Source organism: Heterodontus francisci, chromosome 25, assembly GCF_036365525.1.
Source record: "Heterodontus francisci isolate sHetFra1 chromosome 25, sHetFra1.hap1, whole genome shotgun sequence".
Taxonomy (NCBI): domain Eukaryota; kingdom Metazoa; phylum Chordata; class Chondrichthyes; order Heterodontiformes; family Heterodontidae; genus Heterodontus; species Heterodontus francisci.
Genome location: NC_090395.1, coordinates 63,051,907 through 63,079,260, shown reverse-complemented (window position 1 = coordinate 63,079,260; position 27,354 = coordinate 63,051,907). Strand labels below are relative to the sequence as shown.

Genomic DNA, 27,354 nt, shown 5'->3' with positions numbered 1-27,354 from the left:
CCAGTAGAGGAAATTGGAAGTTTTCAAAGTCTGGGGTGGTATAGATAAATAGGGAAATGAGAGATTTTGAAACTAGAAAAAACATAACTTACAGTGCAGATAAAAAAAAAGAGGAAAACTACAAAAAGGCAGATCAGGAATGACTAAAAGTAGTATGAGTGAAAATTAATAACAAAAATATTATAAAGGTATATTCCTAGTGAGAGGATAGTCAAGATTTTGGTATGGTTGTGAAAAGGAAAAATGAAGATTAAGGGAATGGCAGATATACAAAATGTGCACTTTGCCTCAATTTTTTTTTTTACAGACAAGGCGGATATTAGGATTGCATAAACACTATAGAACCAAAAAAGTTTATAGCGCAGGAGGCGGCCAGTTGGCACACTGTATCTGTGCTGACTCATTGCCAGTTAAATCTAAAATTAATTCCACTTTCCTGCAATCGTCCCAGAGTCTTGTATCTTTATCTATTTCAAATATTTATCCAGTTTTCCCATAAACAATGGTCTCTGACTCATCCATTCCCTGTGGAAAAACATTCCATGCTCTCACAACTCTGAGTAAAGAAATTTCTCATTCTCTCCCCTCGATACTTTAGTGGTCATTCCCTGTTAACCCTATTAAAACCCTTCATAAAATTGAAGATCCTGATGAAAGTTAGGGAAGAAAATGCAGAAGCTCTAAGATTTTCCAAAATTCTGCACCAGATATTTGGACAGTGGCAAACGTGACACTCTGCAAAAAAAAAAAAGGAAATGCAGTAAGCCAGAAAGTTATAGGTCAGCCAAGAGCTTATAAAATAGAGTGAAATTACTAAACACCTGAAGAAACACAAACTAACATCAACTTCTAAAGACAAGCCATTCTTGACTATTCTTACTGGATTTTTCGAATAACAGAAGCAGAGAAGGAAATGCAGTGAATTGGTTTATATGAATTTTCAAAAACCATTTGATGAGACTTATGGCAATGATAATGGCACATAGACTTATAGCAGACCTGGCACCTGTTTGCTGAAAGGGATATTTAAAATGCTTTTGAAGAGCTATTAAGTGAGCATTGCATAAAAACATCCCTGACTGGTACCAAGATTGCAATTCACTTAATAGGCCTGAAAGGATGGCTAACCTGGGAAATGCTACACTGAATGATACAGTAAGGGATGCACCAAGGTTGATGCTCAGACCGAGTAGGTAGAGGGAGCTCCATACAGTGAAGAGATAGATGAGCATATTTGTGGCACATTTAAAAGGCTTGTATCAAAATAGAGTAATAATGATAGGAGATTTTAATTACCCTAACATAAACTGGAAAAACACAGTGCGAAGGATAAGGAAGGAGAGGAATTTCTGATATGCATGCGGGAGAAGTTAATACGTCTCCAGTCCAGCAAGGGAGGAAGCAATTTTGAATTTGATTCTGGAAAATGAAGTAGGGCAAGCGAAGCATGTTACACTAGGAGATCATCAAGCTAACAGCGACCACAATATAATTTGGTTTGAAGTAGTTATGGAAAGAGACAAGAAAATATAAAAGGTGACATCGCTAATTTCAGGGATTTAAGAAGGGATGTAGCACAGGTAGATTGCAAAAGGCGATTGCAGGGTACAGCAGTAATGGAGCAATGGAGGGCATTCAGGGAAGAAATAATTCAGGCACAAACTGGGCACATTCTCTTGAAGGGATAAGGTAGAGCACCCAAAGCTAATGTCTGGATGACAAAAGAAATAAAGGTTAAAATAAAATGGAAAAAAAGAGGCTTATAACAAATGTCAGCAGGAAGATTCAGTTAATAATCAGGAAGATTTTTTTAAAAATATATATTCGTTCATGGGATGTGGGCATCGCTGGCTAGGCCAGCATTTATTCCCCATTCCCAATTGCCCTCGAGAAGGTGGTGGTGAACCACCTTCTTGAATCGCTGCAGTCCATGTGGAAAAATACAGCAGGGAATTGAAATATTAATATAAGCAGAGAAGTTATGAGAAAAATTAGCTAGAAACATTAAAACTTTAAACCCTAAAACTTTAACTGCGTAAGCAGTTAGCTAGGGGTAAAAAACAGAAAATGCTGTTAATATTTTAGGTCGGCACAGTGGTTAGCACCGCAGCCTCACAGCTCCAGGGACCCGGGTTCGATTCTGGGTACTGCCTGTGCGGAGTTTGCAAGTTCTCCCTGTGTCTGCGTGGGTTTTCGCCGGGTGCTCCGGTTTCCTCCCACATCCAAAAGACTTGCAGGTGATAGGTAAATTGGCTGTTGTAAATTGCCCCTAGTGTAGGTAGGTGGTAGGGAATATGGGGTTACTGTAGGGTTAGTGTAAATGGGTGGTTGTTGGTCGGCACAGACTCGGTGGAACGAAGGGCCTGTTTCAGTGCTGTATCTCTAAATAAATAAAACAAATAAATCAGAACAGTTAACTCTCTTTCCACAGATGCTGCCCGACCTGCTGAGTAATTCCAGCATTTTCTGTTTTTGTTTCAGATTTCCAGCATCTGCAGCGTTTTGCTTATGGCTAGGGAAAGAGTTGGGCCTTTTAAGGACCCAAAGGGAAATCTTCATGTTGAAGCAGAGGACATGGCTAAAGTATTAGATGAGTACTTTGCATCTGTCTTTACAAAGGAAGCTGATGACATGAAAGTTACACTAAGAGGAGTGGGAAGTTAAGGACAGGATAGTAATGGATAGAGAAGATATACCGAAGAGATTAGCAAAACTGAAATTTCGTGAGTCACCTGGTCCAAAAGGAATGCATCCTAGGTTGCTGAAAGTAGTAAAAGGTAGAAATAGCAGAGGCATTTGTTACAATCTTTTAATCCTCGTTGGTTACAGTAGTGGTGCCAGAGGACTGCAGGGTTGCTAATGTTACTCACTATTCAAGAAAGGGAAGAGGGGAAATCAGAAAGCTACAGGCCTATCAGTCTATAATTGGTTGTGGAGAAGTTATTGGAAACCATTATCAGGAACAAAATAAATTTTAATTTGAAAAGTTAAGAGTCAAAGAAAGCCAGCATGGATTTGCTAAACACAAATCATGTCTGACTAACCTGATTGAATTCTTTCAAGAGCTAACAGAAGAATGATCAAGGCAGTACAACAGATGTTCCACATATGGAGTTTCAGAAGGCATCTAACAAAGTGCCACACAGGAGGATTACTGAGAAGGTACAAGTCCATGTGGCAGTATGAATACAAAAATAAGAGTTGTTGTTGATAAGTCTGGGAGCTGGTTTGCAGTCGTGTTTTCCAAGGGTCAGTTTTAGGTCCATTACTCTTTTCAGTTTTTATAAACAATCCAGATCTGGGTGTAGGGAGCAGCATTATAAATTCTGCAGATGATATGAAGCTTGGAAAAGTAGTAGATGGTGATGAAAATAGTTATATGCTTTAGGATGACAAATAGGATGGTGAAATGGCAGATGGAGTTCAATGCGGAGAAGTGTGAAGTGAGAAATCCTTAAAGGTGTCAGGGCAAGTTGATAAGATGGTTGCAAAGGCATATGGGTTACTTGGCTTTATAAACAGAGGAATAGAATAGAATAAAATAGAGATATTATGCTGGAACTTTATAAATCACTGGTTAGGCCTCAGATGGCATTCTGTGGACAATTCTAGGCAACACACTTCAGCAAAGATGTAAAGGCCTTAGATGGGGTACAAAGGAAGTTCACCAGGATGAGGGACTTCAGTTGTGAGGAGAAGCTGAAAAAGTTAGGACTATTTTCCTTGGAACAGAAACAGTTAAGAGGCGATCTAATGGAGTTTTTAAAGATGATGAGAGGTTTTGATAGATTAGATAAACATTCATCCCTCTGGCGAGTGGGTCAATAACTAGAAGTCACAGATTGAAAATTAATGGCAAAAGATTTAGAGGGGAGATGAGGAGAATTCTTCTCACTCAGAGTTGTTGGAATCTAGAACACTGTACCTGAAAAGGTGGTGGAAACTGGTTCTATAAATAATTTTGGAAAGGGAGCTGGACAAGTTCTTGAGGATGAGGAACTTACAGGATTACAGACAAAAGGTGGGGATGTAGGACTAAGCATGGCTGCTCTTTCAAAGAACCAGTGCAGGCAGAACAGCCTCCTTCTGTGCTCTAAGTTTCTATGATTCTATGATACACAGCACCTAACCATGACATATCTGACTTAAAGAATTCTTGATCCCAATGACAACTGCCTCCAATGCTTCATTTCCCATTCTTCACTTTGGTGAGAATAGCAGAAAGACACTGTGTGATGAAGCATCAGATATGCAGACCAGAGGGTCCTAGATTTGATTCCTGGCCTGTGCTGTTAGCCATTCTCACCTGGCCAACTGCAATTGGGCTCAGCTTCCTTCCCTGGGTTACAGAGTAGAAAACTCAGCCAGGATGCCCATTGCTGGTTCCTGCATAGTGACCACTGTTGGAAAGTGCACAAGTGGAAAGAAATATACCAGTCGACTCGTCTGTGAAATTAAGGTATTAAGGGATGGCTGGCAGTATGGAACAAGAGTCAGTGACTTCAGAAGGAAAAAGAAGAGATGAGAAAATTTGAAAATTAAACTAAGAGTTAGTAGGTACAACCCTCAGGCAAAGGCCAAGATACAAAAGCTATCTTCCAATAGATAAAAATGATTGCGCCAATTGTAGTGCAAGGACAATTAACAGATATTAACTGCAAAACACATTTCTAATCTTTGGAAGTGCTACTCCTGATCATATTACTGCACATAGCAAAGGCAAAATAAGGAAAGATTTAATGAAAAATTTAACACTCAGGTTCCTGGCTGCATACATTATCAGGCAGAAAGTATCTGTACTTACTTAGACATTCTCAAATCTTCTTCCAACAACAGAGTGGTCACAGTCTGGGAAAATACCATCTCAGCAAGCAGTAGTCACAGCACTGTACCTCTACGATACGTTGCTAGGAACTGTCAGGATACCATATTACAGGCAGACAACCTTACAGCTCTGAAACATAAAAAATATCTTTAGTGCAAAGTACCACTGAGATTCTGTCCCTCAAGTCAAGACATTTATCATGTTTAAAGTATTTTATTCAGTGAATGAGTCTGGAAATATATTGAGATATTTTAAGAGAGCAAAGCTTTCCGTAGCGAAACAGAATGTTAATATTTAGACAATGCTATTTCTGCAAGCATCACTAACTGGTATCATCTGCATTCTATTTGTTACTTCCCTTTCTATCCCAAGAGGTATCTGCACAGCTGTGGAGGATTGCCTTTTTATCATTTTAATATGCAGATACCCCAAGACTATCCAGCAACATGGCTGTCAAAATTCATTGGCTGAATTCTGATGTAAAACTCGTGTGAAAATGGTCACAGAAATTGCAAAAACTGTAAACATCTAAACAAAAAAAAAAATCTAATTTTCTAATGATATGCCAGCCCGAGGGCTTAATTGCACCAAGTGGTCAGCTGCTACAACCAGCATATTTCACCAAAACCCAATGATATGTACTGATTTACGACAACTGTGACTACGAGCTGGAATTACAGCACAAGATTTTTGATGCTACTTTATGGCATTATTTAAACATGTCATAATATCATTTATGAGTTACAGAACAGAAAACCTAAACAGGACATTCACATTAATGCATGGGTTAACATCCTCATTTATTTGTTCACTCTGCTGTATTACGCACATTGCATCTGCCATGCCTCGTCTTCCTTGAATGCACGTTAAATGTACAGTTAACCCTTGCTATAATGTGCAATGGAGGTGAAGCTGAGGAGGGCAGAGGAAGCAAGCCATGCATTACAGTGAGGGGCACATTAGATTGACATTCCCTTTCATCTCAGTGAACAGCATGGTGGAAACAGTAGGGAAATATTTCTGAACACATTGGGGCAGGAGGAAAAGAATGAAGACAGTGGCCAGAGAAATCTTTTCAAGGCACAACAAGGGAGAAGGGACACAGCAGGTTAACTTTTGGGTGGTGGGGCGGGGGAGGGCTGCGAGTGAGAGCAGAGGACAGGAGCAAAAAGCAGTTTCAAGCCACGTCTTGGCTGGGTAAAGACAGAAAACCTTTCAGTGTCCTTTTTACTTATAGAAGTCTTTTGAGGTAAATAAAAGGTGAAATAATTACAAAAAACCACAATTAAAATATTTTTTCCCCCCACACTTGCATCCATCAAGAGACTGCAGAGGCTAGGGATGGACTGTTGTTCAAATCATGCATTCAGTGTTAGGCCTCTGCCATTGATCAATGACAGACAGAGATGAATGGAAGTTCCAATTGGCTGATTTGATCAACATGCACAAAGGAGGCACATTGAGAAAGTGTGAGGGGGCTTTAACAGAATTAACATGAATCACAGACACGTCATTTGTTGCAGGATTTTTTTTTTTGAAGCGTTTCAACCACAATTTTTAGCATGCTACAAAAAGAATTAGACTGAAGTTGCTTAAAATAGAAAAAACACAACTCCACAAATTGCTGCAGGAATTAAATAGAGAGAATCGGGGCATGAATTTAATGGGTGTTCTCAAGGAAAGAAAACCTTGCATCATGACAGCTCTACTACTCTGAAACTAACACTAACTCTCTGGAATAATTGGTTTCAAAAACTGCACTTCATATTCATCAATGCTCTTAAATTGCAGAGCAGTCTTCAAGTGCTAATGGAATTTTACTTTTTTTTTTAAACCAAAACCTATGAAAGAGGAGTGCATGTGATATTTCAAAACCCTGATTTGGAACAATGGCATTCTATCTTTCCACTAACACATAAGCCCCCTGAAGTTCAATTATGTCTTTACACTGGCACAGGTCTAGCACTATGCATTAAACTGACCCATCTCATCAAAGTATTCTCTTCCAAAAGGACTCAGGACTATCAGTTTGTCATAGGCAAATATCAATGTCAATGGAATCTAGATAAACACACATCCTGATACAACCTAAAATTCCACAACGCATTTTCATTTATTCTAGTCTGGGACTTGGTAAATCTATCTTTTCTCATTCGCTAGCAAACATTTTTCATTCTATCCTTCCTATTCTCAGCATACAAGCCTTGCTACCTTGTGTTACACAAGTCCCAAGCTACCTCCTTAACTACCGTTCTAAGATTTCTCAATGTCTTTCCAAAACAAAAATGACAAATAAATCGAAATTAGAGCTCTGTGGTTAACAGGTTACACATCACTAATGGAACAAGTTTATATAATTTCCCTCGTACCCACATTTCCTTTCTCCCTTTTCCTCTGAAACGCATTGGCTCTTTTGTATAGTTCCACGAGAACCAGCAGCACTCTGGTAAATTGCCTGGTATATTGGCCTAGTACAAGTCTAGGCAGCGAGTGTTGATATGCTATTTGTTTGTGGAGGAAAGCTAAGCTCTGGCTGTTTTTTCTCCTTTCAAGCCCAGGGACAGGGAGTTACACTGCAGCATGCTCCATAGCTCAGCTAATACAGAAAAATATTTCATACTGAGCCACACAGACTAAACAGTTCCATGTTTGATTCCCAATTACATGGTGCATTTACTCACTTTCATCGCTCCCTAAAACCACCATCTCCTTCTTAGGATATTACAGGCACCAAGCCCCCTCTGTATGCTGAGTGTAGCGAGCAAAGTCAGGCTCTTGGTTCATTAGCTAGATGGGTGGGGGGGGGGGGGGGGGGGGGAAGCATGAAAGAGACAGCCCAACCTGTCTTGCTGGACAAGAACAAGTACATACTTCCAGCAAGGATAACTAGTTAGAAGTCACGAGCAGGAAGCCTGCTGAATTTTGCTTCCTTAGCTTCCAAGCTCTTGACTCAATGTGAGCACTTCGCATGAAAACTCAGCTCCAAGTAGGGTCTAAGCATGAAAACTTCCTGATTTGTTTGGTTCAGCTATTCTTAGGCACACAGTTATGTATGTCAAGATCGGAAAGGACCACTGCTGGTCCCCAGCTTTGCAAAAAAGAAAAAAAACTTGCATTTGTGTTATGCTTTCAGAACCTCAGCATATCCCAAAGTACTTTTGAAGTGTCGTCACTGTAGGGAAACAGTGCAGCAAATTTGCCCACAGCAAGATCCCATAAATGAAATAAATGAGCACTTAATCTGTTTTAGTGATGTTGATTGAGAGATAAACGTTGATCAGGACACACGGAGAACCGCACTATTCCACTTCTAATGCTGTCATGGGATCTTATATGTCCAAATGAGGGCAGATGAGGCTTTGGCATAACGTCACATCCGAAAGACTGCACTTTCAACAATAAAGCACTGAAGTGCCAGCTGAGATTATATGCTCAAGTCCTGGAGTGAGCTTGAACCCACGACCTTGTGACTCCAAGGGGAAGGTGCTACAACTGAGCGAGGCTGTCGCATCGTACTCCAGGACTGCTGGTATTTTAACTGGGGTTGGTCCTGGCAGCTCTATGCAGCTGTTTTAAAATGTTTTACTTTAGATTCCAGAAGGCTAGCATCAATGACACAATCCCCCATGTTTATTAAACCCAGCTGCTTTATGCTAGCAGCCCTCATAAACCCCTGAAGAACTGAGCTACAACTGCTCAGGAAGCACAATTTGCTGCTGGAATAATGAAGCCACATTTTTGTAGACAACAGAAGCTAGATCTTGGATGCCAGACTCCTGGAATCAAAATTTAAATAGCACCAACATGAAAGCAGCTTACAAGAATCAAGTCATTCAAAGCCAAATTACATAGCTCCAAAAGTGTATGCATACTCTCCTGAACAGCAGAGAGTCCTGACAATATCTAGTAGGCCGTCAAAGGTTTGGGATGAAAATATTTCCTTTTAAAGTAAATTTAGTATTGAAGAACAAAAATGTAACCCACTTTTCGGGTACTAACCTGCTAACTGCCACTATTCACCATAAATAAACAGGACACCTTTCCACAGTTAATGCTGCTAACTGGCATGCGAGTAAAATCAGGAATCTCAGTGGAAGAAACTATGAGCTACCACACCACCACATCCTAAACTGCACCTTTAACATAGAAATGCATCCCAAGCCGCTACAAAGGAATCAGGAAAAAATGGATGTCGGGCTAAGGAAAGATAGATTGAGACAGAGGGCCAAAAGCTCAATCAAATGAGACAAGTGTTAAGAAAGGTCTTAAAGGAAGAGAGGCGGAAAAATTTAAGGAGGAAATTCCAGAGCTTGGGGCCTAAGAGGCTGAATGTGCAGCATTCAATTTTGGGTGGTTTGTACAGCTGGATGAGTTTACAGAAATAGGGAGGTGCAAAGCCATGGAGTGGCTTAAATACAAGGGTGAGAATTTTAAATATGTAACATTGAGACCAGGAGACTATGTAGGCTAGCTAGAACAACAGCAAAAACTTATATTTAACTATTGCCTTTAATGTAATAAACACCTCAAAGCACTTCACAGGAACTTTATAAAATAAAATATGACCGAGACACATAAGGACATATCAGGTCAGATGACAAAAAGTTTGGTCAAAGAGGTAGGTTTTTAAGGAGTGTCTTAAAGAAGGAAAGCGAGATGAAGAGGCAGAGGGTCTAGGGAGGGTATTCCAGAACTTCGAGCAAGCAACTGAAGGCGTGGCCACCAATGGTGAAATTGGGGATGTTCAAGAATTAGAGGAGTGTGGATATTATATCGCTAAGGTTTGTGGGGCTGGAGGAGATTACAAATGTAGGGAGGGGGTAAGGTCATGAAGGGGTTTGAAAGCAAGGATGAGAATTTTAAAATCAAGACACTGCTTGACTGGGAGCCAACAGTCAGTGAGCACATGGGTGATATGGGAACGGGACTTGAGTTAAGACATAGTCAGCAGAGTAAAATAAAAGCAAAATACTGCGGATGCTGGAAATCTGAAATAAAAACAAGAAATGCTGGAACCACTCAGCAGGTCTGGCAGCATCTGTGAAAAGAGAAGCAGAGTTAACGTTTCGGGTCAGTGACCCTTCTTCGGAACTGACAAATCAGCAGTCAGCAGAGTAAAGCCTGGCTACCCGACCCGAACCCGACCAAACCCGGTTTGGGTGTGTCAGGTTCGGGTCGGGTCTACATTCTGTGTGCAGCATTCGGGCTCGGGTCAGGTTCGGGTTTGCTGTGGTCGGGTTTTGTTTTGCACGGTTTTCTTTTTAATCTACGTCTTGACGCAATTTTTTTTCTGTACTAATAACATGTTTGATATTTTCGGGTTGGGGTGGGCTTGAAAAAAAGTTGAAGGACTCAGGCCCGGGTCGGGTTTTAATTTTATACCCGAGCCAGGCTTTACAGCAAGGTTTTGGATGACCTCAAATTTATGCAGGGTAGAAAGAATATGGGAGACCAGAAGGAGTGCATTGGAATAGTTAAGTCTAGAGGTAATAAAAGCACAAATGAGGGTTTCAGCAGCAGATGAGCTGAGACAGGGTGAAGTCGGGTGCTGTTATAGAGGTGGAAACAGACGGTCTTAGTGATGGCCGAATATGAGGTCGGAAGTTCATCTGGGGGTCAAATGTGATACCAAGATTACAAACAGACTAGTTTAATCTCAGACTGCTGCCAGGGAGAGGGATGGAGTCGGTTGCTAGGGAACGGAGTTTTGAGAAGCTACAGGGATTATGGGCGAGCAGGACAGGAGACAGGCAGTAGAGTTTTGGATGAGATGCAGTTTACGGAAGAAGAAAGCTGGGAGGCCAGCTAGGCAGGCATTACAAAGTAATTACAGCACAGCAACAGGCCTTTTGGTCCAACAGGTTCATGTCAGTTTTTATGTTCCACACGAGCCTCCTCCCAACCTCCCATGGGATCTTTTGCTTCTAACAGAGGGCAAATGAGGCATTGGGACAGTAAGTCTGGAGGTGACAAAGGCTTTGATAAGGGTTTCAGCAGCAGACGGGCTGAGGTAGCAGCAGAGGCAGCTGACCTTAGAGGTGAAAGTAGGCGATCTTTGTGATGGAGAGGATAGCGGTTGCAAGCTCAAATCAGAGTAAAATAGGATGCTGAGGCTGCAAATTACTCAAACGCTGCTGTACCATTAGGCTGCCCACCTTGCATTTTTTTTAATAAGCTTAGAATCATCAGGAAAAGGTGGAAAAGCTAAATACTTTTTCAATTGGCAAATGTACCATGTGGTTCAATACTGCACCAGACAAAAATGGTCCCTGGAGAATCCCTCTCTGTGTGGTTAGTGCTTCATTGTCTGTCTAGCTGCGATCAACTATCACCTCAGTTCTGGTGGACTAAGGTGGAACAAAGTGGGAGGAGGGGTTCAAAAAATTAAAACTCCTATTCCTGATTTCTATATAATGACTCCTACTCAAAAATGCCCATGTGTAGATCATGCGCAGACAAAAATAATGACAGGATTAGACTCAGCTATGATATTCTCCATGGTTGAATAGTCCCATAACACTCACACGAAGAATGACCAGTTGGGCAGTACCCACACAATCACACCCACAATAGGTGCCATCATTTTCAGGAGGGATATAAAGTGGGGAGATTTTTTGGGTGGAGGGTGGGGATGGCGAGGAGCCATTCTGGGAGCTACAGCATTACCCTATTTGCACTGGTATGAAGACTGTGCATGTATAACGTTGATAGCATCCTAAGTGACAGAAAGGATAGACATGTAGTAAGCACAAGAGCATCGTCCCTCTCCATCTGGGTTCACCTGCTGAGTGTAAAAACTCAACTGGTGTGAAACCAGCATTAGTATCCCAGCAGCCTACTTATTACCATGGTAACAGAGATACTGTATTTGCAACAACAAAAGCTCCTTTCTCGTGCTTGAGGGTCATACGCGCATTCTAAGCACCACTTAGGAGGTACCACACTGTGTTTGTAGTTTAAACAGGATAAACTCGGATCTCATCATAGTCAGCATCTGCAGCAGAGGAATCAACCGTCCACGTAGTAAATGGTAGAATATATTGGACATAAACTCCAGCGCCAAAACAATTCAGGTTTAATGCTTTAAAAAAAAAAAAATCCTTATTGTTATCCAGCTAAAAACCTTTGAATGCCCCTTTGACTGGGAAAAGATTTCAAGTAATCAGTTACAACAGAACAACCCAGCTGGGGTTCCTGTGTCTGATTACTACTCAGGGACCTGTACTAAAAACACACATGTAGATAGATGCTGGGTGAAGACAAGGTCATGCTTCATTACGGAGGCTCTTAAATTCAGGTACTATCCTTGTGCCTTTCCTGAGGCTTGGTGTGAATGCACCACGTGGAATGGTACTAGGCCATATAGACCACAAAGTGCCAGGTTTCATCCCAATCTATGTTGAATTAGCTGATCTCAGCAATGGGGTGCTAAAATTTGTCTGAAGACCCCTGAAATAGAAAAGACAAAAACAAATAAAAATCACCTGGGGTCCGATTCTTCACAACTATCCAGTAAAGTGTGTTAGGGATGCGAGGTGAGAAGACGTTAGACACAGTTACAATGTCCTACCAAGTCTTGCTGATATTCATTCTGAGGCTCAAATAAAATAACTTGGGTGAAATACTTAGGACAACCAGCATCCATGGAATTAAAAGCAGGAGTAGACCATTCGATCCTTCAAGCCTGCTCTGCCATTCAATACGATCATGGCTGATCCTCTACCTTAATTTCACCTCCCCCATATCCCTTGATTCCTTTGGTATCCAAAATTCTATCGATCTCTGTCTTGAACATATTCAACAACTGAGCATCCACAGCCCTCTAGGGTAGGGAATTCCAAAGATCCACAACCCCAACAGTGAAGACATTTCCCCTCATCTCAGTTCTAAATGCCGACCCTTCATTCTGAGACTGTGACAAAGGAAACATACTCAGAGCATCTATCCTTTCAAGCCCCTTAAGATTTCATGTTTCAATAGGATCGCCTCTCATGTTTCTAAATTCCAGGGAACATATGCCCAGTACTCAATCTCCCTTCGTAGGACAATCCCCTCATCCCTGGAATCAGTCTAGTAAACTTTTGTGGCACTCCGCCAAGGATAGTATATCCTTCCTTAGGTAAGTAGCCCAAAACTGTACTCCAGGTGTGGTCTTATCAAGGTCTCATACATATGCTGTAAGAATGCTTCACTCATACTCCAATTCCTTTGTAATAAAGGTTAACATAGCATTTGCTTTCCTGATTACTTGCGGTACCAACATGTTAAGTTGCTGTGATTCCTGTACAAGGGCACCTCAGTCCCTCTGAATATCAACATATCCCAGTCTCACTCATAACCCTACAGAGCAGGGGTCTGCAACCTGTGGCTCTTTAACATCGCATTTACAGCTCCCAACCTTTTGCAGTTGTATCACATTAATATGAAAAAAGCCTAAAAAAAATTAAGAAAAGCAAGAGCCATGTTTTTATTGTGGGCGTAGAAAGCTAATCATTACGCTACACTTTACGGTTTCAAATGATTATTTCAATGCAAAACATAATTCTTGAAATAAATCTGTTTGAGTGGTATAGCTTATACTACCGGTTATAGATAATGCCTTTGATTCAAGGAACAGGTTTTCTAGTGATGACCATTATTGTTTTTAATATAGAGATGATAAATTATTCGGAATGTATGATTAGAAGTTTTTTTTTAAATCACAAGAATCAATAGCCAAAAAAAATTGTCTTCATTCTACATCTTAAGTTAAAGTTGTTTTAAAGCTGACTTTACTGACAAAATTATAGTAAAAGTCAAAAAAAGCACTACTTCAGAGTTAGGTCCATTTTAATTTTTTTTCTATTGATACATAAATTCAATACCTTATATTATATATGCAAATTATGCATTCTATCAGAGATAATTGGCAATTTGCCAAGTATTTGGTTTAGAAATGGCAAGTATTTGTCTTGCGTCTCCGCACAGTTTTTATTTCAGGCAAATTTTTTTTTTTTTAAAAGGCTCTTCAGGTAAAAAAAGGTTGCAGACCGCTGCTACGGTGCTTCAGTGTCATTGGTGAGAAAATCGGAGAATTTAAAAAGTCACCATGTTTCAGCCGGATATTAATTTTGCATTCAAACTGGCAGTTCGAAATCAGAGTGAGCACTCAGTGTTCAGATGCACCTATGAAGAATGGCCATTTGAGTGAAATGCTAGAGGACTAGGGCTGGTTATGGAACTATGCCCTGTCATAAACTGTACATTGCAGGAAAAAACAGGTACGTGTACAAAATTTGAAAAGGAAACAGATTTTTAAAAGAACATTGAGTTACATTATCAGAAAATTAGACTCTTCTGTTAAAAGCAGATACAATTCTTAATGCAGGTTGACACACTGGGTTTTCTTAATGCTGCATTTGAACAAAATGAAGCTCACTGTTATTAATAACTAGAGAGCCACAAAGCCAGGAAAATTGGCAAGATATAATTAGTGAGCTAATCCCATTCTTACTTCCTCCTCTCAATCTGCTGCTTGCTAAAATGGTCACAAATTATGCTGACATGTTCAGGCTGATAGGAAATACAACCACACAGCATCGAATTGCCCAATGCTAGTCCCAGTACAGACTGAATTAGACCCAGATTGTACTTTACTCACGCTTTATTTATTTTAGAACTTCAAGGAATAATCCCCATGCAGTGGGGCAAATTCCTCAGCCACAACACCCACTGGAGTAACAATCAAATGGCAAACTTATGCTTGTGCAGCTGTTTGAAATTCACAATTTTAGCACTTCAGTTCTGGCCCCTGGTCCTTCCCCAAGGTGTAAGCAGACCAGCAAGTAGAAAAGCTCCAGGTCTCGTCTGTAGAAAGCAGGGGAGGGACAAGTGGGGACTGAGTACTTATTTCACCTGCAGCCAGACAGGAGAAGAAAAAATAGGGCAACTTTAGAGACGGAAAAAAACACTTCTTTCAGTGGAGAAATTAAGCTACAGTTTCGATAGCCTGCTTACAGTCCCAGTTCTGACTCATGGATGAAGACTCAGGAGAGAGAAGGGAAATACTAGCTCTACCTCTAAAATACTCCAAGTTTAAAATCCAGTGCTAATTCTGTATCACATTTTCCAAAATTGAGAACTTAAGTGAGGAATTTGTCTGAAATTTATTTGTTAAAATCAGTCATTCGAAACAGAGAATAAATCATGACAAGAAGCAAGGTACAAGAAAGTCTAGTGTGGATTGAAAAAAGCCTGCGTTTTTCCAGTCAAAAACAGGGATTACATTAAGAAAACCCCAACAAAAATTATTCAAATATGAACTGAAATATGCAGCAAGTACACTTTTTGAGGTTATTCATTCAGAGTTTGGTTAGGAAAACCACTCTCTGGCTCTATTTTGTAATATTCAGCCCCTCAATGGAAAATACGCATTGACATCATCCATTCACAAATAACACCACAGTGTACTGCCAAAGACCTCTGCTTATTCTGCAAAACTACGTGTTCCACACACAAACATCTATCTAAAATACAGGCAGTGATCACGTATTAACAAGTCTTACTACAGTATATGCATCACCAAGCAAAATTGTGCAATCTGATAGTTGATCCGTGAATGGCAGCAATCTGTGGAATCTGGCACTGACCCACTTGACTGGCACGCTCGCCTGAATAGAATTAAATCTCTAGCTTTAAGACTCTGCCCTCACTGGGGACATTTTGCCATGCCTCAGCCAGATTATGACAGTGCTCGGTTTTCTCTAAGCACTCGAGTGGAGAAGAGCGAGAAAGATATCTAGCAGAAACAGTCTCAAAGAGGCACAGTTCCCACCCATTGATCACACAACAGCCACGGGGAAATCTGAAGACCAGGACCTTCCCGTCTCCCAATGGAGGTATTCCATCATTTTAAAATAATAATCTGATTCCCTGTGTGGAATTAACTGACCTGAGCCAAAGCAGCAACTGCAATTAACACATGGCCACTGGAGTCAGGGAAGGGGAAAGCATCAGCCAGATCTCTTGACCCCAATCGTTAATTCTCTCAGTCTTGAATAGTGTGCACATCGAGCAAAAACAGTTTGAGGGTTTGCTGTGGCACCCTCTACAGTTCAACTCACCATCAAGGCTCACACATGAGGAATGGCCATTTGGGTGATTCAATGGCTGCTGACCCCTAGACTCCAACATAAGTCAGCACCTTCAGGAGGGGAGAGGGGATAAAAGGAGGGCAAAGGGTTTTTAAAAAAATGGTAATTTGGGCACTTTGGAAGGGACATCTGTGGCGATACTGGGAAATTCTGTGGAAAACGTTAAGACCACACCAGAAAATAGACTTTAGCTTAGAACACATATACCAGAAATCCTTATTTATACTATGGTCATAAATTCCCACCTGTCTGGCTTGCAGACGCTGTAAGGAAGAATTGTACGTAGAAACATTCTCAAGATAACAAGCTAATATTCTCCAACAGTGTAAAGAAATACATGTCCTGGAGTGCCTGGATTTGCAACACAGGGATCACAAAAGGGTAAACACAAACCAGATGAGAATCACCAACTAATTTTAGCTGTAAATGGGGAAAGAAAGTCAGCACAAAGGGGAAGCAGGTAATTCAACCCTGCATGGGGAACAAAATGTCTGAGGGCAGCCCAGGGGAAGAGAACAGCATTCAGTTAAGGTCATGAAGGTGATTCTTATTGAACTGAAACTATGAACAGCATTTAATGTTCTCAGACAGCCTGTAACTTTCAACTAAACACATTACTCATGTCTCTCTCCCTAGTACTTGCTACCTAAGTACGTCTTAATGTGCTTGACAAAACCTAGGGCTGGGCAGCGTCTAGATGATTATATTTTGCCCAGAGATGGAATATACGCAGTTAAAATAGTGTTTCCTTAGAAAAGACAATGAAATATCATAAGGTAAAGCTATAAATAATATAAATTCTTTAAAAAAAGATATACCTTCCAAATATACCAAATTTTTAAAACATATACTGCGACAATATAGGCGAGCTTTAGATCAAAACAATTTTTTCAAAGCAAACATTTACAGGTGCAGCACACCCAATCTAATAAAGATGCAGTTCCTGTGTAAAACCACTTATAACATTAGACATGCAACGCAGCTAGAAGAAAGAGGTGAATACTGATCAACGGTAGAGCTTGCATGGAAGATGGATTATCTACTAAATCTCCACACTAATCAGAATTAAGAGGCAGCATTTTATCAGGGAGACTGACCTAGTGTTGGAGCATCATAACCCAAGAAATGTGAGTATAGCTGAATTTTTAAAACGTTTAAAGATGTTTTTTTCTGTATACTGCTTAGGTAGAGTTCATTTTCAAGAGTATGCAGTAGATGTATATTATAAGATAATATATCAACAGTAGAGTCCACTGAACCAAAAAAGGCTGATTTCATACAGTTACAGTTAACATGACACATAACAAAGCTGACATTGTCAATCCACCAATATACACACAAAATTACAAAACCAAGGAGACACTACAGCTTGTTCCTTCACAGTAATCTACTGTATATTCAAAGAAAATTAGGGTCAACAGAAGGACAAGAATTTCCAAAGTTCATGCAACTAAAAATACAGTAACAAGAGAGATTGTCTCACACAGTGGCAGGCGAATACAAACATATTCACACTGTGTTGTCTTTCTGGAACATGACACTGGCCTATACATTTTATCGAGGTAACTGGCTCCTTTCTGGAAGGCCAGGCATCTGAACATTTTGACTTTGGTAATAATGCTTTTGAGAAGTAAAATAAAGAATTGCATTTATATAGTGCCTTTCACAAACTCAAGATGCCCCAAAGTGCTTTATAGCCAATGAAGTGCTAATAAATATTAGGATAGATAAAAGCAAAGTGCCAGTATTGCAACAACTGGGCAATAAATCCGCTCAAAATATTAGCACCAAAGACTAACATCATGGCTTTTTATACTGTGAAATTAATTATGCCAAGATGGCTGAATGATTGACGATTGGAAGCAGGAACCCTGTAGATGTGCATTCAGCAATACCTGCTGAATGTGTATGTGATTGTGTATATCATGAGTGGGATATCACAACCAGTCAAGGCTCACAAGTGAAGAATGGTCGGATGGTTGAGGCACTGGAGGATACTTGGCACCCACTGAACCATGCAGCAAGTCCTCAGGAGAGCAGAAGGGGTATAAACAACGAGATGTATTCGAACCAAGAAGAGAGGGTTATAGGATCATAGAATTGCATAGAATTTACAGCACAGAAACAGACAATTCAGCCTAATGGTCTACATGAGCCAAATGCCAGATCACATCTAACCAACATTATGAAAATAAAATACAAGCATAAACAGCAGTACTGCAAGATAAAAATCAAGCGTAAAAGGGAAGATATAAATAACTGGGTGTATTAATCCAGACAGCTGGATTATAGAGATAAGTGGTGCATAGAAACTTTGTAAAATCAGCCCATGCAATATATTTCCCCCAATGGTTTAGTAGATAAATGGCCACATGATGTGGTACTGTGGTCAAACGAAGGCCCTAGTGCGATCAGAGGTCTGTGCTGATTTAGCTGATTTCAACTGGTGCAAATATGGGGAATTTAATGCAGTCATTTTGGAGTTACTGCCTTCAGAGAAATGGGCTAAATATTAGCCAGCATTGCTACTCCTGAAGATTACCAAGATGGAAACAAGCTAAAGGAAGATTCAGCCTGCCAACACACGGGGAGATGAATGACAGCACGTTCCAAACCTCCAACTCTACCAACTAGAAGGCAAGGGCAGCAGATGCATGGGAACACCACCACCTACAAGTTTTCCTCCAAGCCACGCACCATCCTGACTTGGAACTATATCGTCTTTCCTTCACTGTCGCAGGATCAAAATCCTGGAACTCCCTTCCTAACAACACTGTGGGTGCACGTACACCACAAGAACTGCAGTGGTTCAAGAAGGCATCTCACCACCACCACCTCAAGGGCAATTAGGGATGGGCAACTAATGCTGGCCTTGCCAGCGATGCTCACATCCCATGAAAGAATTAAAAAAAGAATATACAGAGCTGTCAGCATCTATGAACCCAGCACACTGCCTTTATGATACAAGGTAAACAGAAAAATACATTCACATTCATTCTGCTTAAGTTTTAACATGCTGAATGCCAAAACCTGCAAATCCTTCTGCTTATAAACTTTATCTGAACTCCGCACTAAAATTTATACTATGTCACCGTCAAATGTCAGAAATACATAAACAGTTTTCCAATGTCTGAAAATGTATAAACATGCACTAAATCGGTGTCAGTTTTCAAAGTAGCTTCACAGTAAGTACTGCAAGGCATTTCCCTAAGTTATGCCAGGTATAATTACGAAGACTAATTAGACCAATACAGGGAGGGGGCAAAGAACAAGAGGAGGGAGAAAAGGACAAGGAGGAGGGAGAAAAGGTCGGGGGGGGGGGGGGGGGGGCGGATGGAAGATCCTAAATCTTTCAAGCATTACTTCAAATAGAATGAAAGTAAAAAAAAACTTGGCAATTTTCTCCCCTCCCCCAGATGCTGACTTAACTGAGGTATGGCACCAGGGAAGCTGGTTACCCTCCTGTACCTTTCACAAATGACAAGCAGACATTCAACAGTCCATGTCAATGCAGTGAGGAAGGGAGATCACAGTCAAGCCCAAAATGATCCTCATACATATTCACCAGCAGGGCTTCCTGGATGGTGATTGGGAGGGGTGAACCATGGCCAATTTGCCCCTTCCTTAAAACGGGAAGGTAAGGGGGTGGGAACGGGAGGAAGAGGAGGGAATGGGTTGAGGCCAATTTTGGCAGTATTACCTCTACCTTGGTTGACAGTAGTGTAAAAATCTTTTTCATGTTTCTGCTAAAGAAAAGCGTGTCCATTTTGGAAAAAATTATATATTTGAATGGCAGTTGACAGTTCAACTGTTGCATAATTTCCTAGCGTTTAACTGCAGATTATTTCTTGATAACCTGCAATAGAGAGGTCACAATCCGAATGGCTGCACTCAGCTAACAATAATATGGAGCGCACCAACAGTTTCACTACCCCAAAAGAAACAAATTCAGAATAGATACCTGAAATATAAACAGAAAATTCTGCATTAGGAGTATTCGAAAGGATAAACATCATTTATAAACTCGTTGTTAATTGAATATGCCTGAAAACCACAGCAAACCAATATTTAAGATTTTCAGCTTTTGCAGTTTGCTTTGATCTCAATAGGTACCTGGAAGCGATTTCAAAGTTTAAATCTAATCTTAGGGGCTCACGTGACTGTTATAAACCACTCGATCTTTGCACTTGAGATTTTGGTAATCAACTGAGCGCGTCAGGTAGATAACAGCAGTGCAATCATTTCTAAATATCCATTTCCCTTAAAAATTTTCATACTGATTTTTTTTATACGCCAAATGTTTAAATGTCCTAAAGACATCCTGTCCATAGTATTAATGCTGATCTTTGTTGCCAAGATAAATACAGTGATCAATTTTGTTTGAAAAAGATACAAACATCCACGAAGCATTATCTGATAACACATTAAAGTCCATTGTTAAGTATACAAAAGCAATGAATTCCATCCATGGTTATAAATTAAGGGCACTTCCTCATGATGCACCCCAAACAATTATAATCCCACTTCATTTACAGTACAAAGCTGCTTTTGCAAGAGGCTTTGTACACTCAGTTTTGGGTTCTTGCTCCATCTATACAACAAAAGGAGGAAGAGAAGCTGCTCAATAAACACAGCCAGCATCAATCTCAAGTAAAAGCAAAATACTGCAGATGCTGGAAATCTGAAAACAAAACAGAAAATGCTGGAAATACTCAGCAGGTCTGACAGTTTCTGTGAAGAGAGAAGCAGAGTTAATATTTCAGGTCAGTGACCGATCATCAGAACTGGCAAAGGTTAGAAATGTAATAGGTTTTAAGCAAATAAAGTGGAGGTGGGACAAAAGATAACAAAAGGGAAGGTGTTGATAGGACAGAGGGTCAGAGAGAATAACTGACCAGAAGGTCATGGTGCAAAGGGAAAGGGTGTGTTAATGCTGTGGTGAAAAACAAGGTGCAGAGAAGGTGTTAAATGACCGAATAATGAATAGCCCTAGCCAAAAGCACAAACATGAAAAAAAAGTGGGCAGGCACATGGTAAAAAAAATGAATGATAAAACAGACTAAAATAAAATAAGAAAAAAGACAACATAAAACTAAAAATAAAAAAGGGGGGCCAGTCATGTTCTGAAATTATTGAACTCAACGTTCAGTCCGGTAGGCTGCAGTGTGCCTAATCAGAAAATGAGATGCTGTTCCTCGATCTTGCATTGATGTTCACTGGAACACTGCAGCAAGCCCAGGACAAAGATGTGGGCGTGAGAGCAGGGGGGTGTGTTGAAATGGCAAGTGACAGGAAACTCAGGGTCATGTTTTCAGACTGAGCGAAGGTGTTCCGCAAAACGGTCACCCAATCTGCATTTGGTCTCCGCAATGTAGAGAGGCTGCATTGTGAGCCGCGAATACAGAACACTAAATTGAAAGAAGTACAAGTAAATCGCTGCTTCATCTGAAAGGAGTGTTTGGGGCTCTGGATAGTAAGGACAGAGAAGGTAAAAGGACAGGTATTACACCTCCTGTGATTCCCACATGGGAAGGTGCCATGGGAAGGGGACGAAGCGTCGGGGGTAATGGAGGAGTGGACCAGGGTGTCGCGGAGAGAATGATCCCTTCGGAATGCTGACGGGCTGGGAGGGGAAGATGCATTTGGTAGTGGCATCACGCTGGAGGTGGCGGAAATGGCAAAGGATGATCCTTTGGATGTGGAGGCCAAGGGACAAGGGGAACTCTGCCGTGGTTCTGGGAGGAAGGGGAAGGGGTGAGGAGAGGGATGCGGGAAATGGGCCGGAAGCAGTTGAGGGTCCTGTCATCCACAGTGGGGAGGGAATCCTTGATTGTGGAAAAAGGAAGACATATCAGAAGCGCTGTTGTGGAAGGCTGCATCATCAGAGCAGATGCATTGGAGACAGAAAAATTGGGATAATGGAATGGTGTCCTTACAGGAGACAGGGTGTGAAGAAATGTAGTCAAGGTAGCTGCGGGAGTCGGTGGGCTTATAATGAATATTAGTAGACAGCCTATCCCCAGAGATGGAGACAGAGAAGTCAAGAAAGGGAAGGGACGGGACCTGTCGGAGATGGACCATGTAAAGGTGAGAGAAGTGTGGAAATTGGAAGCAAAATTAATAAAGTTTTCCAGTTCGGGGCGGGAGCAGGAAACGGCACCGATACAGTCATCAATGTACCGGAAAAAGGGTTGGGGGAGGAGCCTGAGTAGGACTGGAACAAGGAATGTTCGACATATCCCACAAAAACACAGGCATAATTAGGACCCATGCGATTTTGCATAGCAACACCTTATACTTGAAGGAAGTGAATGGAGTTGAAGTTGTTGTTCAATGTGAGAACAAGTTCAGCCAGGTGGAGGAAGGTGATGGTGGATGTGGACTGGTTGGGCCTCTGTTCAAGGAAGAAGTGGAGAGCCCTCAAACCGTCCTGGTGGGGGATGGAGGTGGTGAGAGATTGGACGTCCATAGTGAAGAGGTGGTGGTTCGGGCCAGGACACTGGCAATTGTCAAAATGATGTAGGGCATCAGAAGAGTCACAGATGTAGGTACGAAGAGACTGGACCAGGGGAGAAAAGATAGAGTCAAGATAGGAAGAAATAAGTTGAGTGGGGCAGGAACAAGCTGAAATGATGTGTGTGCCAGGACAGTCCTGTTTGTGGATTTCAGGAAGGTGGTAGAAGTGAGCAGTCTGGGGTTACGGGACTATGAGGTTGGAAGCTGTACAGGGAAGATCTCCAGAGGAGATGAGGTCAGTAACAGTCCTGTGGTCAGTAGCTTGATGTTCAGTGTTGGGGTCATGGTCCAGGGAAGGTAGGAAGAAGTGTCTGAGAGTTGGTGCACAGCCTCTGCAAGGTAGAGGTCAGTACGCCAGACAACAACAGCACCACGCTTGTCTGCAGGTTTGATCACAATGTTGGGGTTAGACCTGAGAGAACAGCATACAGCAAGTTCAGCGGAAGACAGGTTAGAGTGAGTGAGAGTAGAGAAATTGATATGGCCGAGGACCCAAACACTTCTTTGAGGTGAAGCACAGAGTCAGAGAGATACAGCACTGAAACAGGCCCTTCGGCCCACCGAGTCTGTGCTGACCATCAGCCACCCATTTATACTAATCCTACATTAATCCCATATTCCCTACCTTCCCTCAATTCTCCTACCACCTACCTACACTAGGGGCAATTTACAATGGCCAATTTACCTATCAACCTGCGAGTCTTTGGCCGTGGGAGGAAACCAGAGCACCAGGCGGAAAACCACAGTCACAGGGAGAGCAGTGTTTTACTTGTACTTCTTTCAATTTAGTACACTGTATTCATTGCTCACAATGCGGTCTCCTCTTCATTGAGGAGACCAAATGCAGATTGGGTGACCGCTTTGCGGAACACCTTCGCTCAGTCCGAAAACATGACCCCGAGCTTCCTGTCACTTACCATTTCAACACACCCCCTGCTCTCATGTCCACATTTCTGTACTTGGATTGCTGCAGTGTTCCAGTGAACATCAATGCAAGCTCGAGGAACAGCATCTCATTTACCAATTAGGCATGCTACAGCCTACTGGAGTGAACATTGAGTTCAATCATTTCAGAGCATGACTGACCCCCCCCCCGCCTTTTTGTTAGGTTTATATTTTTCTTTGTTCTTTTTAATTTTATTTTAGTTTGTTTCACCATTCTTTTTTTTACCTTGTGCCTGCCCGCTGTTTTTTTCATGTTTGTGCTTTTGGCCAGGGCTGTTCGTTATTCGGTCATTTAACACCCTCTCTGCACTAACGCTTGTTTTTCACCACACCATTACCACACCCTTTCCCTTTGCACCATAACCTTCTGGTCAGCTATTCTCTCTGACCCTCTGTCCTATTGACACCTTCCCTTTTGTTTTGTTTTGCCCCACCCCCACTTTATTTGATTAAAACCTATTACATTTCTAAGCTTTGCCAGTTCTAATGATAGGTCATTGACCTAAAACATTAACTCTGCTTCTCTCTCCACAGATGCTGCCAGACATGCTGAGTATTTCCAGCACTTTTTGTTTTGATTTCAATCTCAAGTATTCTAACTAAAGCAAATGAAACAGTTTCGGAGAACTTGCCATGCTCCCATTTATGTGCAATGTTACATCATGAACCTTTGTTTACTTGGTCAGTCTTACGTCATTGTATAGAAAAGCCAAAGGGCTGTTGAGTGCTTCAAATATCATTCCAATTGTCAGTTTAACACACTCATAATTCAGCAGCTTACTGCTCAGACAGAAAAGATAAAGAGCCCATTGTGTATTTCTACACACTTCATAAACAAAGTGGGTCTCATTTAAATATTTTTGTAAAATTGTATGTATAGTGGAAAATGTAAACCAAATCATATGCTGATTAAGTCATATAATTTTAACGTTAACCAGTGTGTCCCACGTCACAGCTATCCTGTGAAGAAGTTCTACACACCAGAGAGTGCAGGATTTTCCTTTACTCATTCCTCGAGCACTAAATCTCCTGATAAGAAAAAGCTGTTCTGGTTATAAACAAGTGTGATTGTTTTTTTTTCTTTCCCCCAGCTGCAGCACACCCCTCAGTGATCTAAGGTGACCTTGCACCCTTTTGTCCTGTGGACTGCCCCATTAATCAGCCATTTAACGATGGATAGTCACACAACAAAAGCCTCAGAATGTGTTAATAGCCTATTCATGAAAGGTGAGAATAAGCTGACATGCCATCTTATTTCAATAGCACATATGGTTACGGCTGCAGGATTTTCCTAATGTGTCATCCGTCAGCTACCCAAACAATTCAAAAATAATAATTAGTGCATTGGATTTTGCATACTAGTCAATTTAAAGAAACTTTTTTTTAAATGTAAAAGTACTATATAACACTCCCTTCATGAGGCATCATTATCTGAAACTACTTCAAATAGTAGGTTCAGCACACTCCTAATCCTGCAAGTTTCTGCTGACTCCATTCTGTCTCTTGGCCAGAAATGATACTGAGCCAGTCACGTCACTCACTATACCACTCACTATCACTGTTTCCTCAGCCTGCCCAAATTCAAAATGGCAACCCCAGACCGGATAATACAATCACTTCATTTACATTCAAGATTCTACATTCCATTGATAATTAAGTCACATCAATCCCTTAAGATTAAAAGGATACTGAAAAACATTGATCCATATCAAATTTTAGACGAGTTAAACAGTAGATAAACCAAACGAAAATTACTCTCAAGATAAAGTGGCAACGTCTGGAAGATTTAAATTAGCACCGCAGCCTCACAGCTCCAGTGACCCGGGTTCAATTCTGGGTACTGCCTGTGTGGAGTTTGCAAGTCCTCCCTGTGTTTGCGTGGGTTTCCTCCCACATGCCAAAGACTTGCAGGTTGATAGGTAAATTGGCCATTAGCAATTGCCCCTAGTGTAGGTAGGTGGTAGGGAAATATAGGGACAGGTGGGGATGTGGTAGGAATATGGGATTAGTGTAGCATTAGTATAAATGGGTGGTTGATGCTCGGCACAGACTCGGTGAGCCGAAGGGCCTGTTTCAGTGCTGTATCTCTAAACTAAACTAAACATATATTAACATCACTGAACTCTGAAAAGCTGCAGCTGAAAATGGAATGTTTCGTTCCACAAGGTCGACACATCAATATACTGCAAACGTGGAGAATGCCAGAATACACGGCATGTCACCCCTAGTCGCAACTACATAGCAGTCCTGGGCCTTCACAGATTGGCACAGGCTAGAAGATTTTTCTTCAAAATTTAGTTTACTACTTTGCTTACGAGAAATTGTCTGCCATCAGACTATACTAAACACAAAAATTAGAAATCCAAACTTAGAACAATTTCACAGAAGAAGAAATTGCTCCCCATGATTTTGCTTAAGGAGAAACAAAAGGCATAATAAAGGGTTGATAGGAAGCTCCCTTGTATGGTATCAGATGGGGTATTTCGCCATTTATTTTACATTATTCATATTTTAAATTATTGACAGATAATTTGGAACTGCATAAATCAGCGACAACTAAAGAAAATCAAGATGATTTCACTCGAAGAAAATTTGGCAATTTAAAAAGGGAGGCACTGGCATCAAAATTTCAAATGCAGAGCAAGGGGAGAGCACCTTGGGATCGATTTCCTCAGCTATACCCCAATAACCTTCTGAAGTTACAACTGAGCAGATTTCTACTATTGCAGAGTAACCCACATTTACACTGGAGATTTTACCCTGGTATAAGTTTTCAAGACGCCAATGTAAACCCTTGGATTAACCTACACCACTGTAAAACTAGCATAAAAACTGATCTCTTTGAAGCTCGATTCTCTACCCTGAACAGAGAAGCAGCTGCATCAATGTCTTACTGATACAAATCACTGTTTTCCTGATTTTCTCTCCACCCATGCAGGGATTTAAATGTTACTGCCGTTTTAAGCTAGCATTACTACCCTGCTTTGTGCTGCAGTGTAAGCAGGGTGTATCAATTTATTTTGGGTGATACCTTAAGAAATTTAAAAAGAGAGCAACTGCTGATTCCAGTATAAACAGGACATATGTAAAAAGAAATGCACTTGTCTTTAAGCCAGTTTTTTTTTTACTCATCCTGGAAGAGGACAATAGCCAACTTCAGCAATTCAATAGCAGAGGTAAAAAGACCATGAAATCTGAAAATTCAAAAATAAGAGACAGAACAGGGAATAGAAGGCATGAGGGGGATTGGGGGGGGGGGGGGCGCAAAAGAGACAGAAAGACAATGAATAACTCAGTTTCACATGGGACCCTTTAGCCTCTATCGCCATCATTTTCGATTTACAATTTTATTAATTCAATCTCTGAGATAACGCATTGTACTTTTGGAATGTACGTTTTTCTCTGATGAGATGCTACTCTTTCTGTACACCTGAAGAAAGCAACCGAAAAAGCGTTCTTTGTTTTAAAGGAACACTCCTGGATACATCTGTACGATGGCTCTATCCTCAAGCATTTGCCTGTAAAAAAACAACTCTATCCACAAGTTTATTTTCCTCATCTTGCACTGTGTTCTCCACTAATCCCGTCCTGCTATTTTACTGAAAGCAGAAAACAGCAGGGGATGGAGTGAGTCGGGGGAATCGGTTGGGGGGGGGGGGGGGTGGGGGGGTGACATAAAACTAATCAAGCGTAATGTCGAATTTTAGCTCCTATCTCAGTACTGCAGTAAAGAGGCAGGCCTCAATTGAAAGGACAAGCATCGTATAATTTTTCTTTCAATTTGCTTTTCTTTTACAAACAAAGAAAAAGATATTTCATGATGAGGTTATACCCTGACATCCCTTCAAATCTGAAATTTACAGTCATGTTGAATTCTCATTTGCATCCAGTGACAATCACCATTTTTGTGAAAAACACTTCTTTTCCTCTTTCTGT

General features: G+C 41.1%; 1 protein-coding gene and 1 long non-coding RNA gene across 5 annotated transcripts in view; one reads left to right on the top strand and one right to left on the bottom strand.

Moving 5' to 3' along the window:
• The window catches only part of usp49 (ubiquitin specific peptidase 49), a 71,156-nt gene that overhangs the window by 32,971 nt on the left and 10,831 nt on the right, over positions 1-27,354 (bottom strand). For all 4 annotated transcript variants that reach the window (XM_068057328.1, XM_068057326.1, XM_068057329.1 and 1 more), the window contains exon 2: positions 4,805-4,954. The gene's annotated coding sequence lies outside the window, so the exon portion shown is untranslated. The remainder of the gene's footprint in view (positions 1-4,804; positions 4,955-27,354) is intronic.
• The window catches only part of LOC137383930 (uncharacterized), a 42,283-nt gene continuing 31,863 nt past the window's right edge, over positions 16,935-27,354 (top strand). Inside the window, exon 1 of the long non-coding RNA XR_010977506.1 lies at positions 16,935-17,084. This is a non-coding gene — a long non-coding RNA (uncharacterized lncRNA). The remainder of the gene's footprint in view (positions 17,085-27,354) is intronic.